Genomic DNA, 24,619 nt, shown 5'->3' on the forward strand with positions numbered 1-24,619 from the left:
TCAATTTATCTTACACTAAAAATTTAGCCTTTGATAGCCACAGCTTGGATAGATCACAAAGTGGAATCTTCAAAGTTTTCTCCATATACTTTCAGGCAAGGGAATTCCCTGGCAGTCCAGGGATTAGGACTCGGTGATATTACTGCTGAGGGTGCGGGTTCAATCCCTGGTCGGAGAACTAAGATCCCGCAAGCCTCGCGGTGTGGCAAATAAATAAATAAATAATTAATTAAAATGCTTTCAGTCCAAATAACTCAAAGAGATCGTGTCTTTAATTGGACAAATTAGTTACTCTTTGTCATGCAACTAATACAGTGGGCTCTTGTGCTGGTAGTTTGTCTTGGTCATGACTTATTCTTGCAAAACCATCCCTTACATATGAAAGATATTTTCCCCAATGCAAGGGAAATAATCTGGATCAATAACAAAGTCAAAGCCATAGGTGTTTTAGGACATTCTTGAAAACAGGATTCAACAGTACTAACAGCCTTTTTCTTTACCAATTATCTTCCTTTTTCATAACTGTGCTGTCCCTGCCCTATTCTACTCTGCAAAAATTAATTAATTAATTAATTAATTTAATTAAATAAGAAAAAAATTTTTTTAAGATCAAGTTTTCCATTGGCACAGACCTATTTGGAAAGAACCCGAGAGACAGTGGAACGCTGGGTCTCTCCCAAATCACTTAACTACTCTGTATCATATCAATAATCTAATCACAGCCGAGTTCTTCGGTCAAACGATTGCCAACCATAAGTGAAAAAAGCTTTTCCATAAAAGCCAACTGATCAAAAGAGGTGTTTTCATAACGCATTTGAAACCCGCCATCCAGAGCTGCTTCTCTTACTCTGGAGGTTCTCAGAAGCACGTTGTCTCCTCCAAGGGCTGCTGAAACTGCAGCCTGCACCACTCAGCGGCTCCTCTGCCAGATAGTCGCAGTCGTCCTCCCAGTCATCAAATTCCTAGTCTTTCTCGTCATACCCCCTCCCCCTCCCCCACCTTCTCCAAGCCATGGCTGGCGATCTGGCCTGGCTACTCCCCAGAGCTGGGCCGGTTAGCAAGGCCTCTGTCCCCCTGGGGCTCCGCCGTTGGCTGGGCCGCCTCCTCCTCCATTGGCCGTCCTGGTCGAGCTGTGGCAGGGCTCCGGTGCGGGGGTTCGAGGATGGCTCCCGGCTCCCGCTGCCTACCTGCATCTGTAGAAGGTCACTCTTGCCAGGCATCAGGTCCATCTGCACGTCATTGCTCTCTTCATAGAGCTGGGACAGCTCATTCATTCCCAACATTGTGCAAGTGGCTCAACCTCCCAAAAGGCGTTTTTAGCAAGATCGGAGCCACGCCTTGAATCACATTTTTTAAACTTAGATTTTTATGTTATTAAATTTTCCAAAACCTCATTTGAATGGTTGGCTCAAATTCTAGAAGACAAAAGTATCCTGATTTCTGTCCCGAGGGCTCTGAGTTTGGATGGGAGATTCGAAGAGAAGAGGGTAACCAATACTCTGGGATTACTGCTGCATTCGGTGGCTTTATTCCTGGTGCTTATGTTAAATCTTAATGTAAAGATTGTGGTGCGATTTTTATAACTTTGTATAGCTGTCTGCTTTTCCACCAATGTGTGTGTCTCTCAGGCCTCATGGGCCTGAAGAGATTGGCCTTAGCTGAGTATTTCGTGTTTTAATAATAATAACACGAACTTCCACTCAGTCATTTTATTAACAGGCCCTTCCACTGCTTCACAGTGAGGTCCTCAGTGTGGATTAGAAAATGTGTCTGTAAAACCACATGGAATCATGAACTGACCACAGCCCCTGACATTAGCAGGGCTCTTACTATCTACACATTAGAGCATTAACTTCTTAGCATGTTAATTTGGAACCTGGGCTCAAAGAAAGAGAGAAAGAAAGGAAGGAAGGAAGAAAATATTTTGAAATAATTATAGATTCACATAAAGTTGCAAAGAAATGTACAGGGAGGTCTCATGTACCTTTCACCTGCTCTCTCCAATGATGACATCTTGTATAAGTATAGTGCAGTAACAAAACTGGAAATTGATATTGGTACAACCCATAGAGTTTTCAGATTTCTCCATATCTCTATATAGCAATTTTTTTCCCCAGCACATTCATTTTCTCATTCTTTATTTACACTGGAATCAACTCACTATTTAAACTTATATAATTTGCATTAATTTAAAATGTACATCATTTTTTTTCAATAACAGAAGTAAAACTTTAATTCACTAATTTGTGGAAACTAAACTAATCTTAAACAACCAGTGGATCAATGAAGAAATCACAAGGGAAACCGCAGAACACTTAGAGACAAATAAAAATGAAAACACAGCACACCAAAACTGCATGTTTTTTCAGTGTCATGATTGAACATTGTCTATTAGGCTACCCAAGATGTAAATTTACCTAGTTCTCAAGGGGCATGATTCTTTGTTTGACTCACTACTTCTTATTTTTTTTTAAGGGGACAGTGAAGGATCTAAGAGATAGCACCGGGCCACAGTCGACCCCCAGTGACAGATAACAGCTGCACTGCTGCCCCTTCCTGCCCCAGGACCTGATATATAGCAATTTTATCACATGTGTAGCTTCATGTAAGTGTCACAATCAAGATACAGAACTGTTCCATCACCACAAGACTCCCTTGGGCTACTCTTTTATAGCCACATACAACCCCACTAATTTCTCCTGTCTCCCATCCCTAACCCCTGGCAACCACTAATCTATTCTCTGTCTCTAATTCTGTCGCTTCAAGAATAAATGGAGTAAGACAATATGTAGCCTCTAGAGATTGGCTTTTTTACTCTTCATAATTGCCTTGGGATCCATTCCAGTTATATCAATAGTATTTCTTTCTTTTTTAATTGCTGAGTAATATTCCATGGTATAAATGTACCACAGATTGTTTAACCATTCACCTGTTTACTTTTACGCCTAGTCTGTTGAATGTTTTTATCATAAAAGTGTACTAAATTTTGTCAAATACTGTTTCTGCAGCAATTGAGATGATCATGTGATTTTCCCTCCCTTAATTCTGTTCATGTGGACAACTTTTTAAAATATTAAGTTTTGATAAGTTCTTTATTTAGTCCAGCTACAAGTCCTTTGTCAAATATGTGGTTTGCAAATATTTTCTCCCCAACTAATCTTTTTGTCATTGTTGTTGCTATCCTTTTTGCTGCTTGCCTTTTTTTTTTTTGTGGTAACATTGGTTTATGGCATTATATGTTTCATGTGCAACATTGTATTTCTACTTCTGTATACATGACATTGACAAAGGGGCAAAAACAATTCAATTTCTCAGAGAAAGGACAGCCTTTTCAACAGATGTTGCTGGAGCATCCGTAGGCAAAAGGACGTATGTTCTGCTCTCCCTGGAATTTCCTCCACTCAAGTCTCACTGGCCTCCCTTCCGTTCCTCCAACAGAGCAGGTGGATGCAAGGCTTGCTCTTACCTCCTCATATAATACTCTCGCCAGGTTCCCTTACCTGCTCCTCACCTTCTTAGCCAGGCCTTCCTCCACATCTATTTCGAGTTGAAATCCTTTTTTCCTTCTCATTCCTAACCTGCCTTATGTTTTTCATTGCACTAAACACCATTGGGCATGCTACATTTAACTCACATGAATTTTGTTATACTCCTGATTTCTCGACTAAAACCTATATTCACTGATGCCACTTTTGCACATGGTGGGATCTCAGGCTCTTAGGACAGTGCCTGGCATATATTTTGTTCCCAGCACATATCTGTTGAATGAGTAATTGTATTATGCAAAACAATTCAAGAAATTATTCTGGCATCTCACATGCTCATTTCTTACACTGTAACTATGGGTGTTTAGTTAGCGAGTTCATTTTTCTTCCTAGAAATGACACCTAAAACAAGTCACCTTTTGGGGAAGAAACGACTCAACATCCCCTCTCCTCCCTGCCTCTTTACCTGCATCTCTCTCCACTCATCCTCTGTCTTCCTGCTTTAGAAAACTCTTCAACCCATCACTGTGGCCCCCCAATCCAGACAGAGGGAAAGAGAAAAGAAAAAGGTCAATGAGACACTAAGTTAAGAAAAAGGGAGAAGTAGATCAAAGGAAGAGGACTGGAAGAAAGAGTGAGAAGAGGCATAACACTAGAAGATATATGCCCACCCCCTCATCCCCCCAAAAGAAAATAAAAACTAACAGAGGCAGAAAATAACAGGAAGAGAAAATGCTGATCGATAGAAATGCGAAATGACCAGCGATCAGTAATAGGAACTGCAAAAAGGAGAGAGGAGGGTAACAGGTAAAGACCCTCACCTAAAGGTGGGTTCCCTGGAAGAAAACAAACTCAGCAAATACCCTGTGAAGGAGATTTCAGCCTCAAAATCATTTCATCCTCCTTTCTTTGTTTGCACTTACTGGGTCAGAGGGGTCAGGGAGGAGCCCCCCAGCTCTGACCTTCCTCAGCTCCCACCAACCTCTCAGTCCAGCTGTGGGTGTCCACGTCACCCTCAGCCTCCCTGTGACTCTCTAGCTCAGACAGTGGGCCTCAGACAGGCAACAGCTTCCTCTCAGCAAAAGGGGTGTGGAGATAGTGAACTTAGTCAAGGAGACGGTGGTGGGCAGATGGGGACAGAGCCAGGATCCGTGTATCTGAGCCCACTCCCTGATTCCCGTCCACCTTCCATGGGCTGCCTCCTAGCCTGGGCTGCAGAACTGTCTCCCGCTGCCCATGCAGGTGCTTAACACTGAAGCTGAGTGAGGAAGGTAAAGCTGTGAAGTCCCAGGGCAGCCCACAAACTCCTGCCCTGGAGCAGAAGCTCCCAAGTTTATAATTAAAGAAAACCAAACAGGGAGCTTGCGGACAGGACCAGAAGAAGGGCCAGTGGGACAGTGTGGGGAAATCTGGTCATGGGAGGGGCACAGGGCACAGGAATGGGGTGCAGGTTTCTTGGTGCTCTACCCCCCACCACAGACACATTTCAATGGTTCCCCAGTGACCTCCCAGGCCCACATGGGGTCTTTACCTGTGACTGCCCCAATTGGCTCTCCCTGCACTGCGCCATCCACACCTGTCCTTTTCCTGACCTGTGAAGTCAGCCTGCGTCTACTGGAGGCCTATGTTATGCAGAGCACTGGGTGAGATGTTGCACTTGAATCAAAAGTGGGAACTGAACACAATTCTGTCCCTCCTAGTGGGAGGGAAAGAAAAGCACCCATCTTTGAGAGAGTCAGATGGTGGCATGGGAGCTGGGTGTCATCCCAAACCCTGTTAGATGTTTATTTAAGCTCAGTGCCCTTCATGTTTTTCTGTGGACAATCCTGTGGTCCAGTTGTTATGCCTGTTGTCCCAGCGTAATCATGGATAGCACTCCCTTTCACTCTCAAGAGTGTCTCATGTTGAACGATAAATTTTATGGTTTCTCTATTTTGGGCTTTATGTCCTATAGAATTAATTAATTTTCTCACTGACCAATATGGTGGCATTTTACCTGCCAAATGGCTAAGTCACCAAACTTGTTTCTTCTTAATCCTTATATTTTCAGGTGTCTGTAGTATAAGCTCAGACAGTGGCTTGTTTGTTTGTTTGTTTGTTTGTGTTTTTTTATAATGCAAGTACCTGGCTTAAGTTTTGATTGCCACTTCTTTGAAGGCATCCACTTCAGAGAAGACTGTGTGGAATGAACACATTGCCAGCCATGTTGCCAGACAAAGAGCCAGAGCCTGACTGCCTCTCCCCACTGAGGCTCCTTTGTTTTAGACATCCTGGTTGATTTCAATAATTGGCCATTTGGGCTGCTTGTTTTTTTTTCTCTTCCTGTGATTTAAATTCATGGTCTTATGTTTAAATTAACTAATGAAGAGTGATCCCCTAAAGTCCTAGCCCCCCATCCTTGACCCCTGTAAAAGCAGGACCCCAGGCCCACTCTCTTTCTTTCTCTTTCTGTACTTGCTGCCTCACTGTGTGGTTCCAGGTGTGTTGTGTATGTAATAAACCTCTATTTTTTCAAAGTTTCCTGATGGCTACTGCTGAAGGGTATGTTGCAGTCATAATAGGAACCACAAGGGCTGGTCCAGCCACAGCATTGGTTATTGATAAGATGAGACCATCATAAAACAGTGTCTTTGTTACAGGTTTTTTTTATGTACCCCTTTGTGAGCTCTTGCTTCCAGCTCCTTCAGCTGGAGGCAAGGAACACATTGAGGGGGATGCTTAGAGGGAGAGGCAGGAAGACCAGAGAACAGAGAATGGAATTGGGTTCTAGCAAATTGGTTTTCAGCACATTGGCTGCTGAGGACATGACTTAGAGCATTTACCACTCTTCTCCCTTTTCAGCCTATTCCTCGTATCCTCTTTATACATCTGATCGTTTTCAATGTCCACACTTTTGCTCAAACCGTATTTCCCCATTGGAGATTACAGTCAGCCCTCTGTATCTCTGGGTTCTGGATCTGCAGTGTCAACCAACCATAGATTGAAAGTATTCAGGAAAAAAAAAAAAAACTCCAGAAAGTTCCAACAAGCAAAACTTGAATTTTCCATGCACTGGCAACTATTCACATACCGTCTACATTGTATTAGGTTAAGTAATATTATGATGATGATTTACAGTATATGGGAGGATGAGCACAGGTTATATGCAATTTAACCATTTATAAAAACGACTTGAGCCTGCAGAGGTTTTGGTATCCACTGGGGAGAGGGGATCCTGGAGTAAATCCTCCGTGTATACCTGGGGACGACTGTACTATGTCTGTTTCCTCTAGTCTTCCTCGGTCATTACTAATTCTCCAAAATCGAGCTTGAGCACATCTTCTTTCAGACTACCCCAAAACTCAATCCACCATGATTTCAGCCTCCCACGAATCACTGCAAGCCTACTGTCTACATCCTGGGAAACATATACTGTATTGCCATGTGACATCTCCTATATTACCATTCATTATACTGAACAGGCTCCAGTTATCTTGTACAAACAAGGAAACGCCTTTATTTTTGTACAACCACTGCTTTTAAATAGGACATCTCAATTCTTTCATCCCCATTTTTTCATGATATCTCATGCATATTCAAGAGTTGGGTGGTTAGACTAAAGCTCATTTAAGTATTCTAAATCCAGTCCATTAAAAATCAGACTTGAATCTCATATTCAAATTCAGTGTTTTTCTCCTTGATCCATCCTAAATCAAGATAGCTTGAGGCTTGAAGACCCACAGTAGGGAAGCGAGAAAAGTCTATTAATAACAATTATTCCTTATCTTTAAAGATTCTAAAGGCTATAGACGTAGTCTTTTCTCAAATAATTTTTTTCTCAAATAAACTACAAGGAAGTCTGAACTGATACCTTCTTTTTTATTTTGAAAACTACCTCGAATTAATAGAAGTATTCTGTTTTACTTTAATGCATAAGTGTAATTTTCTAAAATAATTTTTCAAGTGTCTGAGGGTATTCAAATTACTCCCCCAAACTTTAAACACTATAAACACAGCAGTAACTGTGACATAAATGTCCATGAGATGTCAATATCAATATTTCTCTGTTAGAAATTCTTTTAAAATGTTCATTCTATTATTTTTTTAATTTCCTTATCTTTTAGAGAAACACACTAATGTATTTACATGTAACGAAGTTATATGATTCCTGAATTTTTGTTTCCAAATAATCCACAGATGAGGGAGGCAGGGAGAGGTGGGTGAGAGAGCAGATGAAACAATATTGGCCATTAGTTGGTAATTGTCAAAGCTAGGTGATAGGTACATGGACATTTACTAAACCATTCTCTCTAACTTCATACATGTCCAAATTTTTTTCATAATAACAAAAATTGAAAGCTCACTAAAGGTGGTCTGATCAAGTTATAATATAGCCACACGATGGAGTACTATACAACTGTAAAAAACAACACAAAGTATTTCTATCTGCTATGCTGAAGTGATCTTCAAGATATAATGTTGAGTGCAAAACAGTGTACATAGCATGCTATCTCTTGTGTAAGAAAGGAGGATAATTATATATATGTATATATATATACATTTGTTTATATTTTCAAAATTGAAAAATGAATGGATAACCAAAAACTAATAAAAATGTGTTTCATATAGGAAGAAGGAAGAAATTTTGGAGAAGACAGAGATAGAAACTAGGCATCTTTGAATGTACTTTTGTTTATAGTTTGGGTTTTGGCAAATGTTTCACACAATTAAAAATAAAAATTAAAGAAGAAAAAATTTCTAGCTATAGTGGAGTAATTTGTATTAGAGCAACTTTCACAATGAGAACAATTATAGAAGTTGGATAAAATACAAGAAAGCAAAATTTTTTGAAGGCATCATAACAATAGCAAAGCAACCATGACTTGAGAGGCTGAGGTCCCAGATGGAAGGGAAGTATTTTGAGATGAATTGGATGTTCTGTGGTGCTTTTTCTTTCAAGGAATTTGTTGATTTAAGCAGCAAAGGGTCTAATGGCTGGAAAGCTGAGCAGAGCTTTCAGTAATCTCATAGATCTGGGAGACAAAAATTGGAGTTCAAAGCCCTCAAAAACATCCCAGGTTTCCAGCTAAGACCACAGAAGGACTATGCCCTAGGAATAATAATTAATCAGAAATAGACAAATTCTCATAAATACTGACCCAGCTTCCTTCAGGTCAGTCATAGGCTAGATTAAAATCTGCTGACAATTTAGCTGCATGACAGAAGGAAAAGATTATCATCCGGAGCTTCAGACTATCTCTTAATATGTAATTCACAATGCTTTCCATTCAAGAAAAATACGAGGTATTCCAGGGCAAGGATAAAATGACCAAAAATCAAGAGAGTAGAAAAAGAAACAAACTCAAAGGAGATCCGTATATTGACATTACCTTTTAGAGACTTTAAAATAACTATTATTACTATACTCAAGAGAAAAGAAAAGAAGATGGATAATTTCACCAGACAGGTGTAATCTATGAAAACATTCAAATAAAACTCTAGAATGAAAAAAAATCAAAAACTAAACTAAGAACTTAATAAATGGATTTAGGAGCAGTTTAGACACAAGTGAGGAGAGCAGTAGGTCAATAGAAAAATCAAGGCTGAAACACAGAAAAAGAACATAAAATATGGGAAAGAGCATGAGAAACATATGGACTCAGTGAGGTCTAACTTAAATGTAACTGGAGTCTCAAAAGCAGAGGGGAAAAAGAGAATAGGGCAGAAACAATGTTTGAAAAAAATAGTGGTAAAGATATTTCCAAAAGTGATGGAAAACCTCAAGTCATAGAAGCTCTATTAGTCAAAAGCAAGGTGAATAAAAAGAAATACATAGTGTAAACTGTGGATAATCAAAACAAAAAGAAAAAATTTAACAGCATCCATTAAAAAAGACAGATTACATTAAGAAGTGCAGTAAGAAGACTAAGAGTTGCCTTTTACAAAAAATAATGGGTAAAGTGTCCTGAGGTCCTCATGTTAAGCAGGAAGTAGCAAAAATATTTATTTGGATTAGACACTAGTAATCAAGTATGCCAGAAGTTATTAGAGAAAAAGAAAAGAATGAAAAATATTACCTAATTAATAATAATAATAACAATAATAATAAGGCAGGGAGAAATTAGTACAAGTGGAACAAGTGAAAAACCAAACAGTAAGATTATGAGTTTAAACTGAAATATATCAAATATTGTTAGGGGCTGAATTGTATCCCCCCTATATTCATACACTGAAGTTCTAACCCCCAAGTGCCTCAGAATGTGACTATATTTGGAGATAGAGCCTAATAAATGTGATTAAGTTAAAATGATGCTATTAGGGCAAGTCCTAATCCAATCTGGGTGGTGTCCTTATTAAAAAGAGGAAATTTAGACACACAAAAGAGACATGAGGGGCAAAAACACACAGAGGAAAAAACATAGTGAGAAGGCAGCCATCTGCAAGCCAAGGAGAGAGGGCTCAAAAGAAACCAAACCTGCTGACATTTTGATCTTGGACTTCTAGTCTTCAGAACTGTGAGAAAATAAATTTCTGTTGTTTAAGCCACCCACTCTGTGGTACTCTGTTATGGCAGCCTTAGAAAACTATCACAGACATCATACTAAATGTAAGTGGACTAAATATGTCAAAAAATGATGAAAATTGTCAGGCTCAATTTTTTAAAAAGCATAAACTGTACACAAAATATTCTCTTAAAATTAAGGGTATTAACAGTATAAAGCAAAAGAATGGACAAATACATGCTATGCCAACAATGTAAAAAAATGTTGATGGAACTATGTTAATATCAGGCAAAACAGACATTAAAGTAAAAAGCAAAACTAGAGATATAGTGGGATATTCCATAAAAGGGTCATTCAACTAGGAAGGTAAAATAATTTAAAATTTATATGTACCTCAAGCAACTATATGCCAATAAAATGGCCAAACTGGAAGAAATGGACACATTCTTAGAAAGGTACAATCTCCCAAGTCGGAACCAGGAAGAAATAGAAAATATGAATAGACCAATCATAAGTACTGAAATTGAAACTGTGATATAAAATCTCCCAAAAAACAAAAGTCCAGGATCAGATGGCTTCACAGGCAAAGTCTATCAAACATTTAGACAAGAGTTAATACCTACACTTCTGAAACTATTCCAAAAAATTGCAGAGGAGGGAACACTCCCAAACTCATTTTATGAGGCCACCATCAACCTGATATCAAAACCAGACAAAGATACCACAAAAAAAGAAAATTATAGGCCAATGTCACTGGTTAACATAGTTGCAGAAAGCCTCAACAAAATACTAGCAATCTGAATCCAATAATACATTAAAAGGATCACACACCATGATCAAGTGGGATTGATCCCTGGGATGCAAGGATTCTTCAATATCTGCAAATCAGTCAGTGTGATACACCACATCAACAAACTGAAGAATAAAAACCATATGATCATCTCAATAGTTGCAGAAAAATCTTTTGACAAAATTCAACACCTGTTTATGATAAAACTCTCCAGAAAGTGGGCATAGAGGGAACCTACCTCAATATAATAAAGCCATATATGACAAACTTACATCTAACCTCATACTCAATGGTAAAAAGCTGAAAGCATTCCTTCTAAGATCAGGAATAAGACAAGAATGTCCACTCTCACCACTTATACTCAACATAGTTTTGGAAGTCCTAGCCCAGCCAATTAGAGAAAAAAAAGAAATAAAAGGAATCCAAATTGGAAAAGAAGAAGTAAAACTGTCACTGTTTGCAGATGACATGATACTATACATAGAAAATCCTAAAGATGCTACCAGAAAACAGCTAGAGCTCATCAATAAATTTGGTAAAGTTGCAGGAAACAAAATTAATACACAGAAATCTGTTGCACTTCCATACACTAACAATAAAAGATCAGAAACAGAAATGAAAGAAACAATCCCTTTTACCATTGCATCAAAGAATAAAATACCTAGGGATAAACTATAAGATGCTGATGAAAGAAATCAAATACGAAACAAACAGATGGAAAGATATACCATGTTCTTGGATCGGAAGAATCAATATTGTTAAAATGACTATACTACCCAAGGCAATCTACAGATTCAATGCAATCCTTATGAAGTTACCAATGGCATTTTTCACAGATCAAAAACATCTTAAAATTTGTATGGAGACACAAAAGACACTGTATAACCAAAACAATCTTGAGAAAGAAAAACGAAGCTGGAAGAATCAGACTCCCTGACTTCAGACTACACTACAAAGCTATAGTCATCAAAAAAGTATGGTACTGGCAGAAAAACAGAAATATAGATCAATGGAACAGGATAGAAAGTCCAAGAATAAACCCACACACCTATGGTCAATTAATCTATGACAAGAGAGGCAAGACTACACAATGGAGAAAAGACAGTCTCTTCAATAAATGATGAGGGGAAAACTGGACAGGTACATGTAAGAAAATGAAACGACCATTCTTTAACACCATACATAAAAATAAACTCAAAATGGATTAAAAACCTAAATGTAAGACTGGCTACTATAAAACTCAGAAGAAAACATAGGCAAAACACTCTTTGATATAAATCACAGCAACATCTTTTTCAATCTGTCTCCCAGAGTAATGGAAATAAAAGCAAAAATAAACAAATGGGACAGAATTTAATTCAAAAGCTTTTGCAAGCAAAGGAAGCCACAACAAAATGAGAAGACAGCCCACAGGACGGGAGAAAATATTGCCAAATGATACTATGGACAAGAGATTAGTCTCCAAAATTTACAAACCGCTCATGCAGCTCAATATCCAAAAAACAAACAACCCAATCAAAAAATGGGCAGAAAACCTAAATCAACATTTCTCCAAAGAAGACATGCAGATGGCCAAGAGGCACAAGAAAAGATACTCAATATTGCTAATTATTAGAGAAATGCAAATCAAAACTACAATGAGGTATCACTTCACAACAGTCAGAATGGCCATGATCAGAAAATCTACAAACGATAAATGCTGGAGAGGGTGTAGAGAAAAGGGAACCCTCCTTCACTGTTGGTGGGAATGTAAATTGGTACAGTCACTATGGAGAACAGGATGGAGGTTCCTTAAAAATCTAAAAATAGAGCTACAGTATGAGCTACAATCCCACTCCAGGACATATATCTGGAAAAAAACATGGTTCGAAACGATACATGCACCCTAATGTTTATTGCAGCTCTGTTTACAATAACCAAGACATGGAAGCAACCAAAATGTCCATCAGCAGGTGAGTATATAAAGAAGATGTGGTACCTATATACAATGGAATATTGCTCAGCCGAAAAAAGAATGAAATACTGCCATTTGCAGCAACATGGATGGACCTGGAGATTATCATATCAAGTGAAGTAAGTCAGACAGAGAAAAATAAATATCATATGATATGGCTTTTATGTGGAATCTAAAAAAAAATGATACACATGAACTTATTTACAAAACAGAAACAGACTTAGAAAATGAACTTACGGTTATGGGGGGAAGGGTGGAGGGGTGGGATAGATTGGGAGTTTGTGATTGACATGTACACACAGCTATATTTAAAATAGATAAACAATAAGGACTACTGTAAAAAAATTTAAAAATAAAAAAATTTTTAAAATTAAACGTATGTAACAATGTGGCCTTATATAAAGGGAAACTTGAAAGAACTAAACGTGGAAATAGACAAATTCACAGCATAATGTGAGATTTTTGCACACATGTCTTAGTAACTTTAGAATACAGTAACAAAAATACCAGTAAGGATATGGAAGATTTGAACAACTAGAGTAGCAACTTGACCTAGTGGACATAAGTAGAAAATCGTACCCAACTACCACAAAATACACATTCTCTTCAACTGCACACCCAACAGTTGCCAAAATTGATCACATGCTGTCCCATAAAGCAAGTCTTGACATATTTCAGAGCCTTGAAATCAGACAGATTTCAATATTCTTCTAGTATTACACTAGAAATTAATTGACAAATAGACAAAACTGGAAAACCCATTTATATGTATTATGAAAAATTAGTAAACAGAAAACTCAATAAAATAGAGCTGTGAGACAAGAAGGGGGAGCTCTCATGCCCTTCCATGATAGCAGAGCCCAACAGGAAGAAGAAAAACTTGTTTACTGACAAGGACTCAGCAGATGAAAAGCTGTGGATTCTGTTTGCTCTACCCCTCCCAATTTGTGACCACCTGGAGAGGTGGGATAGGGAGGGTGGGAGGGAGACCCAAGAGGGAGGGGATATGGGGATATATGTATATGTATAGCTGATTCACTTTGCTATACAGCAGAAACTAACACAACATTGTAAAGCAATTATACTCCAATAAAGATGTTAAAACAAAAAAAGGTTCTCCTTCCCTTGTTGTTAGGGCACTTGCAAATGGCTCCCCATGGTAGCAGACCTTGAATTGCAATTTTCTGCTGATCCTGAATAAATCCATCTTTGCTGGAGAAACATCTGGAGTCTATTTGTTTCAGGTCAACAGTATATTCGTATATATGGAAATTAAGGGATAAGCTTCTAAGTAACCCACGAGTTAAATAAGAAATTACAATGGAAATTTTAAAATATTTTGAAAAGAGAGATAACAAAGATATGACATGTCCAAACTTGTGGAATATAGGTAAAGCCATGCTTAGTGGGAAATTCATAACTTTAAATGGATATATTTAAAAATGAAAAAGGCAGAAAATCAACTGTCTAATTTCCATCTCAGGAAGTTACCAAAGAAACACTACATATATAAAAATCTCTGGTATACATTATATATATTTTAAAATAAAAAACTAAAAATTAGAAAATCAAGGTGTAGAACAGTGTTTATAGTGTTCTAACTTTTGTGTAAACATGGGGAACGAATTCATGTATGTACTGGTTTTTAAATGCACAAAATATCCCCAGAAAGATACATTCGATACTTGGGAGAGAATTTCACTCTACACCACCCCACTTTGTTTTTATTGGGGTATAGTTGTTTTACAATGTTGTGTTAGTTTCTACTGTACAGCAAAGTGGAGTTCCCTGTGCTATACAGCAGGTTCTCATTAGTTATCTATTTTATACATATTAGTTAGTGTATATATGTCAATCCCAAACTCCCAGTTCATCCTACCCCCCATCCCCCTTTCCCCCCTTGCTGTCCATATGTTGTTCTCTATGTCTGTGTCTCTATTTCTGCCTTGCAAACTGGTTCACTTGTACCATTTTTCTAGATTCCACATATATGCATTAATATACGATATTCATTTTTCTCTTTCTGATTTACTTCATTCTGTATGACAGTCTCTAGGTCCATCCACATCCCTACAAATGACCCAATTTTGTTCCTTTTTATGGCTGAGTAATATTCCATTGTATATATGTACCACAACTTCTTTATCCATTTGTCTGTCGACAGGCATTTAGGTTGTTTCCATGAGCTGGCTAATGTAAATAGTGCTGCAATGAACATTGGGGTGCATGTGTCTTTTTGAGTTATGGTTTTCTCTGGGTATATGCCCCATAGTGGGATTGCTGGGTCATATGGTAGTTCTATTTTCACTTTTTTAAGGGACTTCCGTACTGTTCTCCATAGTGGCTGTATCAACTTACATTCCCACCAACAGTGCAAGAGGGTTCCCTTTCTTCACACCCTCTCCAGCATTTATTGTTTGTAGATTTTTTTTAAACATCTTTATTGGGGTATAATTGCTTTACAGTGGTGTGTTAGTTTCTGCTGCATAGCAAAGTGAATCAGCTATACATATACATACATCCCCATATCTCCTCTGTCTTGCATCTCCCTCCCACCCTCCCTATCCCACCCCTCTACATGGTCACAAAGCACCGAGTTGATCTCCCTGTGCTATGCAGCTGCTTCCCAGTAGCTATCTATTTTACATTTGGTAGTGTAAATATGTTCGTGCCACTCTCTAACTGCGTCCCAGCTTACCCTTCCCCCTCCTCGTGACCTCAAGTCCATTCTCTACATCTGTATCTTTTTTTTTTTTTTTGCGGTACGCAGGCCTCTCACTGTTGTGGCCTCTCCCGTTGCGGAGCACAGGCTCCGGACGCGCAGGCTCAGCGGCCATGGCTCACGGGTCCAGCCGCTCCGCAGCATGTGGGATCTTCCCGGACCGGGGCACGAACCCGCGTCCCCTGCATCGGCAGGCGGACTCTCAACCACTGCGCCACCAGGGAAGCCCTGTCGACTTTTTGATGATGGCCATTTTGACTGATGTGAGGTGATACCTCATTGTAGTTTTGATTTGCATTTCTCTAATAATTAGCAATGTTGAGTGTCTTTTCATGTGCCTATTGGCCATCTGTATGTCTTCTTTGTATAAATGTCTATTTAGATCTTCTGCCCATTTTTTGGTTGGGTTGTTTGTTTGTTTGTTTTGATATTGAGCTCTATGAGCTGTTTGTATATTTTGGAAATTAATCCCTTGTTGGTCATATCATTTACAAATATTTTCTCCCAGAGTGTAGGTTGTCTTTTTGTGTGTTTGTTTATGGTTTCCTTTGCTGTGCAAAAACTTTTAATTTTAATTATGTCCCATTTGATTATTTTTGCTTTTATTTACACTACTCTAGGAGACAGATCCAAAAATATATTTCTGCGATTTATGTCGAAGAGTATTCTGCCTATATTTTCTTCTAGGAGTTTTATGGTCTTACATTTAGGTCTTTAATCCATTTTGAATTTATTTTTGTATATGATCTTAGAGAACGTTCTAATTTTATTCTTTTACATGTAGTTATCCAGCTTTCCCTGCACCACTTATTGAAGAGAGTGTCTGAATGAGAACCTTGCTGAGTAGTGTATTCTTGGTTGTAGGTTTTTCCCTTTCATCACTTTAAATATGCCAAGCCACTCCCTTCTGGCCTGCAGAGTTTCTGCTGAAAAGTCAGTTGAAAGCCTTGTGGGAGTTCCCTTGTATAGAACTTCTTGCTTTTCCCTTGCTGCTTCTAATCTCTCTTTATCTTAATTTTTGCCATTTTAATTACATCGTGTCCTGGTTTGTTCCTCTTTGGGTTAATATTGTGTGGGTCTCTCTGTGCTTCCTGGACTTGGACGTCTGTTTCCATTCCTAGGTTAAGGAAGTTTTCATCTATTATGCCTTCAAATATGTTCTCAGCCCCTATTTTCTCTCTGTCTTCTCCTTCTGGGACCCCTATAATGGGAATATTAGTGCACTTGATGTTGTCCTAGAGGTCTCTTAAAATGTCCTCATTCTTTTCTTCTTTTTTTTGGTTCAGTTCCAGTGATTTCCACTACTCTGTCTTCTAGCTCACTGATCCGTTCCTCTGTATCATTTAGTCTACTGTTGATTCCTTCTAGTGTAATTTTCGTTTCATTTATTGTGTTCTTCATCTTTGGTTGTTCTTCATATTTTCTAACTCTTAAAAACCTCTAACTTCTCACTCTGTGCTTCCATTCTTCTCTTGAATTCTTTCATCATCTTTATGGTCATCACTCTGAACTTTTTCTTGTGTAAATTTCCTATCTCCACTCAATTTGTTTTTCCTCACAAGAGTTTTATCCCGTTCCTTCATTTGGAACATGTTCCAGTCTCATTTTGCCTAAATTGCTATTTTCTATGTATCTCCTAAGTTAGTTATGTTTTTTGACTTTGGATAAGTGGACTTTTGTAGGAGATGTCCTATGCATCTCAGCAGTGCACTCCTGTCTTGTCACCAGAGCTGTATCTCTAGGGGTCCCCCTGTGTGAGCTGTGTGGGTTTTTCTGTACTGATGAACTGACTACTGGGTCTGGTAGTCTTGGTTCACTCCTGGCCCGGTTGGTTGCCAGACCCTGCTTTGTGCAGATGCTGCGTGCTGCTGGTTGGCAGGGCCAGGTCATGAGGTGGCTGGTGCATAACCTCAATGGACCCCAGGGCTATTTCTGGTTAACTGGTGGGCAGAGTCAGTGTCCAGGAGATCCCAGGGCTGGTGTCTGTTCACTGGTGGATGAAGCCAGGCCCTGGGGCTAGTGCTGGCCCACTGGTAGGCAGAGCTGTGTCCTGAGGTCTTGCTGCAAGGTCCAGGGGTCCCAGGGCTGGTGCCAGACAGCTGGTCATTGGGGCTGGTTCCTGACACAGCTACCTGTAAGGTCTGGGGTGTCCCAAAGCTTGTGTTGGCTTGCTGATAAGTGGAGCCAGAGCCCAGCTAGTCCCTGAGCAGGATCTGGCCTGCTGATGGGTGGGCTGTGTCCACAGGCTGCAGGGCTGCGATTGTCCTGTTGATGTTGTTCCCTTGCTCTTGGGTGAGACTTGTCCTGAGGCTAGAGCAGGCTTCCTGTTTTAAGTATCCTTTTTATATTTATGCTTCAGTCTGAATATTTTCTACTGGTGCTAATCCTGTATTCAGCTGTGTCTATTCTGGAGATAAATTCATATGTTGGGTTTGTGATTTTATTTAATGTATTTTTCAGTTCTCAAATTTCCATTTGATTTTTTTTAATTGATTCCAAGTATCTAATAAAATTCTCCACGGTGTGATTTTCCCCCTTGAATATATAAATAACAGTTATTTCGAAGTCCATTTCTTATAACTCCTAAGCCTGAATCTCCTTTATGTCTGCTTCTATTACCTATTTTGTTTGTTTGTTTGTTTATTTGGTCTTATCTTCTGAGATGCCTGGTAATTTTATAAACCATAGAAATAATTTGAAGGTTGTTACTTCCTAAAGAGAGGGTTTGCTTTCGATTTTGCTTTTGGATTTTGCTTTAAGGTGGACATTCACCTTAATATAATCTATGATTGAACCGATTTAAAGCTGTATTATGGTCTTTGTGAGAGCTCATCTCTTTCCAGCTCACCATTGCTTCTAGGGTGTGTTCTTTTCAACATTCCACCTGAAAAGTCTCTTTTCTTTTTAAAAAAATTTTTAGAGGAGAATAACTTCCTATTGCTAAGCCTTAACACCTATTTTTGGATCTCCAGCACATCAGAGTACCAAAAGGTCTACTCAACTCCTAACCTTTTAGTCTCTGTTTTATGCTCAGTTTCTCACCCTCTGAGCCTTATGCTACTTATTAATCAGCAGACACCTCAAGGGGAAAAGGTCAGATAAAACTGAGTTCACCTTAGCATGCTTCCTTTTTCTCTGTGATTCTGGCCTCTAAGTCTTGGCTGTCGTTTCTTTCTGATGCTTTCAAATTTCTCTTTTATCTTATCTAGGTCTTCCCATTTTTTTTTGACAAACAGAAAGCTTCAACATGGAAACATTTTTTAATTTAATTTTACTTAATTCTGTTAAACATTTATTTGATACCAAAGTTAAAAGTATCATTGGTGCCTGTAATTAAATGAATGTTTGTCTCCCCAAAATTTTTGAGTTATGCCATAATACCCAGTGTGACTGTATTTGGGGTAAGGAAGTAATTAAGGTTAATGGAGTTTATAAGGATGGGGTCCTTATCTGATAGGATTAGTGTTCTTATAAGAAGAGACACCAGAGAGCTCACTCTTTCCATGCACATGCTCAGAGGAAAGAACACATGAGGACAAAGTCACTGTCTACAAGCCAGGAAGAGAGCCCACACCTGAAACTGAATCCTGCCAGAAACTTGATCTTGTACTTTCCAGCCTCCAGAACCGTGAGTTAATTAGTTTTTGTTGTTTAAGCCACACAGTCTTTGGTGGTTTGTCATGGTAGCCTGAGCAGGTGAATACAATGTGCATCACTCAGAGACCATCAGGAACACATCAGTTGTCAGAGTTGGAGGTTGCATTTTTGATCAAGGACTGATGTGTTTGTTAGGATTTCGTGTGCCTCAAGTTAACAGAAAACCATTCAACATCAAAATAGAAGTCACCTTATGTGACAAGTTTCATAACAATCTTATAACAAGCTCCTCTTACACCCTTCCACTAAACATCCCTTTGTTCTCCACGCTGCATCAAACATTAACTAGTCTAACTCAGTTTGACTATAGTGACATTTTACTTCTCTGCTCCCTGATTGAGAAGGGATTCAAAAGTTCCCCTCCTTACACCCCTAGAAAGAGGACTGGCCCCTCAACTTCTGGATGGAGGCTCACTAACTACAGACACTCATGGGCCTGATTGCATGGAGTTGACCAGATGAGGGATCTCCAAGGAGAACCTGGCATGTGTTTCCAAGGAGACTGTATAGGTAGGTGAATGTAGAACTTGTGCTTGGACAATTCTGAAGTTGTGAGACAAGACAGAGCAGTTCATGCTGGCAAGAAAAGAGCAAAGTGCAGCAACAGTCCAGGGTCAAGATGACTAGATTGTTTATTTGTCAAGTAGATGTTTTGTGAGGCTACCATCTCAAGCCTTCTTGGAAAGCCCTCTCTTGAGAGTGGTCTGTGTGAGGGGCTGAAAGCAAAATGCCAGGGTCAGGAAATGAGGGGGTCACAAGAGGTCAACTGGAGAGAGCCTGCCCTTGTCAGGGAACTGTCACTGCAGAGTTCTCAGCGGGTGGGGAGGGCATTCAACATCTATCAACATGCAGAGATGATTAGATAGACAGATAGATAGATAGATAGATGATAGATCACACAATGGAATTTGGATATCTCACTGCAGATGACACTGATATATACTACTCAACAGGGTGCCCCATTGCCCCCCACATCCATAATCCTTCCTTAAATCCTAGAAAACCAAAGAAGGAAGAGAGATCTCGAAGTATCAGAATGAAGGGAGCAGGAGAAAGAGTGAAAAGACAGAATCTTTCACCCTTCCCTGTGGTAGGTCCCCAGACTCCCAAACAGATCTGAACCAGACAGAGGCCACAGGGGAGATTTTGAATTTGGTGAGAGATTTAAGTCATGACTTGTATCAGGCTGGATCTTATCCTACCTGAAAGTTGGTCTTGATTAGCTCAGTGGGAATAGACTTACACCTGAAGCAGACCAGACAGCTCTGAGATCAGCCTGATCTCCATCAAAGGTGGTGAAGGATTTTCCAGGAGTGAAAGTGGCCCTAGCTAAACATAAAGGTCTTTCTTGGTCGTACGCAATCAATTTTCACCCAATCACTATGTAGGTTAAATAAATAGTAATGTAACAGATTTCACAGAGCAGAACAGGATAAACTGTCATTGTACAGACAGTAGACTGTAGGAACTCACAGAGGCTGATGGGATGTGGATTGAATCTTTGGAAGGTGAGAGTGGTAATGATGGGCTTTAGATGGGTCTGTATAGAATAAACTGAGTTTCAGTAGGAAAAGACAAAGTAGGCAATGCAAGTTCTAGTGGGAGGTTAACTTGAGAAAAATGCGGAAGTGGAAAAACTTCAAGTACCTATAGGGAAGCAGAGTAGGTCAGCGGGATGCGGGGAATGACAGAGAAGGAGGCAGGAGCAGGAGAGTGTGAGGTGGCTGTAAGGAGTTTCTTCAAAAACCGGTTTGGTGTGCCTGGAACTAATTTGACAGAGGCCTCTATTTTCTAGGTCCCTCTGTCTCCACCTCCTTGTGTTTTCCCGCCTCTCCTTTCAAGTCCCCTTCTCTCAGCCCTCTGGTCTAATCTGTCCTCTCTGAGCATCAGCCTCCAACTAAAGGCCCCAAGAGATTTGTATGGCAGGAAAACATGTTTTATTGCTGCTGCAAAAATAAAATAAAAACCAGTCATACATCAAAGAGTTAAAAGAACAACATAAATTGATGATCTGGACATTTGGTTTCCAATTAATTGGCCATTTTGAAAATTGACCTCCTTCCATGGGACATAAAGTCAAAATTAAAGTGACTATTAAATTATCATCAAACCTAGGATGGGACTTCCCTGGTGGTCCAGTGGTTAAGACTCTGTGCTCCCAATGCAGGGAGCCCGGGTTTGATCCCTGGTCAGGAAACTAGATCCCACACGAGAGATCCTACGTGCCACAACTAAGACCCGGTGCAGACAAACAAACAAATAAATAAATATTTTTTTTAAATCCTGGGACATCCTTGAGAGTGAAAGGGAGTGCTATCCATGATTACACTGGGATGAGGGGCATAACTGAAGACCACAGGACTGTCCATAGCAAACTGTGAAAGGCTCTGAGCTTACAGGTATGACTGACCGGGTTTGGGATGACAGCCAGTCCCATGCCACCCTGTGAGTCTCATGAATGTGGGTGCTCTTCTTTCCCTCCCATCAGGTTATAAACTTCTCAGGGCCAGGATTGTGTTCAATCTCCACCTTTGATTCAAGCATAACAGCTCACCCAGTGCTCTATATATCATGGGTTCTCAATAAATGTTATGTTGACTTCATGGGGCCGGCAAAAAACATGTGTACATTCTGGGGTGCAGAGAAAGTCTATCAGGGAACCCAAGGGTGGAGACCCCATGAAGGCCCTTGGGGTCACTGGGGAAGTGTGGAATTTGTTTGTGGTGAGGGGTAGAGCACCAAGAAACTTGTTCCCCATTCCTGTGCCCTGGTTGCTCTGTGCCCCTCCCATGACCAGGTTTCCCCACACTGTCCCACTGGCCCTTCTTCTGGTCCTGTCCCCAAGCTCCCTGTTTGGTTTTCTTTCATTATAAACTTGGGAGCTTCTGCTCCAGGGCTGGAGTTTGTGGGTCCCCTGGGACTTCAGGGGGACCCTGGGACTTCACAGCTTTACCTTCCTCATTCAGTGTTAAAGCACCTGCATGGGCAGCAGGAGACAGTTCTGCAGCCCAGGCTGGGAGGCAGCCCGTGGAGGGTGGATGGGAATCAGGGAGTGGGCTCAGATACACGGATCCTGGCTCTGTCCCCATCTGCCCACCACCGTCTCCTTGATTAAGTTCACTATCTCCACACCCCTTTTGCTGAGAGGAGGCTGTTGCCTGTCTGAGGCCCACTGTCTGAGCTAGAGAGTCACAGGGAGGCTGAGGGTGACGTGGACACCCACAGCTGGGCTGAGAGGTTGGTGGGAGCTGAGGAAGGAGTTCAGAGCTGGGGGGCTCCTCCCTGACCCCTCTGACCCAGTAAGTGCAAACACATGGAAGGATGAAGAAATGATTTTAATGCTGGAATCTCCTCCACAGGGTATCTGCTGAATTGGTTTTCCTTCAAGGAACCCACTTAAAGGTGAGTGAGGGTCATTTCCTGTCACCCCCTTCTCTCCTCTTTGCTGCATCTATTACTAGTTGCTGGTCATTTCACATTTATATTTAATTATCAGCATTTCTACTGTTGGTAGGAATGTAAATTGATAGAGCCACTATGGAGAACAGTATGTAGGTTCCTTAAAAAACTAAAACTAGAACTACCATATGACCCAGCAATCCCACTACTGGGCATATACCCTGAGAAAACCATAATTCAAAAAGAGTCATGTACCACAATGTTCATTGCAGCTCTATTTACAATAGCCAGGACATGGAAGCAACCTAAGTGTCCATCGACAGATGAATGTATAAAGAAGATGTGTCACATATATATAATGGAATATTACTCTGTCATAAAAAGAAATGAAATTGAGTTATTTGTAGCGAGGTGGATGGACCTAGAGTCTGTCATGCAGAATGAAGTAATCCAGAAAGAGAAAAACAAATACCATATGCTAACACATATATATGGAATCTAAAAAAAAGTTCTGAAGAACCTAGGGGCAGGACAGGAATAAAGACACAGACATAGAGAATGGACTTGAGGACGTGGGCAGGGGGAAGGGTAAGCTGGGGTGAAATGAGAGAGTGGCATGGACATATATACACTACCAAATGTAAAATAGACAGCTAGTGGGAAGCAGCCACATAGCACAGGGAGATCAGCTTGGTGCATTGTGACCACCTAGAGGGGTGGGATAGGGAAGGTAGGAGGGAGATGCAAGAGGGAGGAGATATGGGAACGTATGTATATGTATAGCTGATTCACTTTGTTATACAGAAGAAACTAACACACCATTGTAAAGCAATTATACTCCAATAAAGATGTTAAAAAAATTATCAGCATTTCTTCTTCCTGTTGTTGTCTGCCTCTTTCAGCTTTTTTTTTTTTTTTGGAGTAGGTGGAGGGCACATACCTTTTAGTGTTATTTGTCTTTCCTTTCTTTCTTCTAGTCCTTTTCATTTGATCTATTTCTCTGTTTTTCTTTCTAAAGAAAGAAAATGTATCATTGATCTTTTTCTTTCCTCTTTCCCCCATTTTGGATTGGGGGCCATAGTGTTGGGTTCCTGGGTTGAAGAGTGGTTAACAGGAGGAAGAAGGATGAGTGGGGAGACATGGAGGTAAAGGGCCAGGAAGGAGAGGGCTGATATGTGACATAGAGTCAGCTTGTCCCCCAAAGTATATTTTAGATACAAGGTGGCTTCTTTATGGTGTCATTTCTCAGAAGAAAAATGCAGCAGAAAGGAATGAAGTTAATGAGCAGGAAATGAATATGTGAGATGCTAGAGTTTCTTGAGTTGTTTGCATACAATCAATCATTTGACAGTATTTACTGAGCACATAATACATGCCAGTCACTGCTCTAAGAGCCGGGGATCCTCCCATGAGAAAAAGTGGCATCGGGGGATATAGGTTCTAGTTGGAAAGCAGAAAACAAATTCATACGAATTAAATGTAGCATGCCCAATGGTGTTGAATGCTAAGAGAAATATAAGGCAGGGAAGGAATGGGGTGGGAAGAGGGATTTCAGCTCCAAATAGGTGTGAGGAAGCCCTGGCTGAGAAAGTTAGTTAGGAGGTGAGTGGACCAGGTGGAGCGTATGTGGGAAGAGATTTCCATGAGTAGGCAAGAACAAGGACCAAGGCCTCCGAGGCTGGTGTGGGAGGAAACACAGGATGCTGGTGAGACGAGAGTCATGGGAATTCTGGGGAGAGCAGAAGGAAAGGAGGTCTGGGTGGTGATGGAAGTTCTGCTGATAAAAGCATTCCTTTATTCTGCTTCAAGAACCCATCTTCTTAGAGAGATGGGTTCACTTTAGTGCTGTGTGCAAAGAGACTGGGATGGGGGCAAGGATGGAATGAATGATGAGGCAAATTCAGTTAGGGGCCACCATCAACCAGGGGAGCGGTGATGACAGTGTGGCCAGGTGAGATGGGCAAGATTGTGAAGTGGTCAGTGTTACATACATTTTGCAGGAAGGACCAGCAGGGATTTATGATGTTGGGATGTGTGAGGGAAGGAGAGGTTCAATGTGACCCATGTGTTGTACCCTTGGAAGCTGGACAGACCTGCCCTTAATTTACCTGGGAAGAAGGTTAGACCAGA

At 40.2% G+C, this 24,619-nt stretch overlaps 1 pseudogene; it reads right to left on the reverse strand.

Moving 5' to 3' along the window:
- Window positions 1–685: 685 nt before the first annotated feature.
- On the reverse strand, window positions 686–1,283 carry LOC132518456 (EP300-interacting inhibitor of differentiation 1-like; annotated as a pseudogene).
- Window positions 1,284–24,619: the final 23,336 nt, after the last annotated feature.

Source organism: Lagenorhynchus albirostris, chromosome 3, assembly GCF_949774975.1.
Source record: "Lagenorhynchus albirostris chromosome 3, mLagAlb1.1, whole genome shotgun sequence".
In the NCBI taxonomy this organism is placed as follows: Eukaryota; Metazoa; Chordata; class Mammalia; order Artiodactyla; family Delphinidae; genus Lagenorhynchus; species Lagenorhynchus albirostris.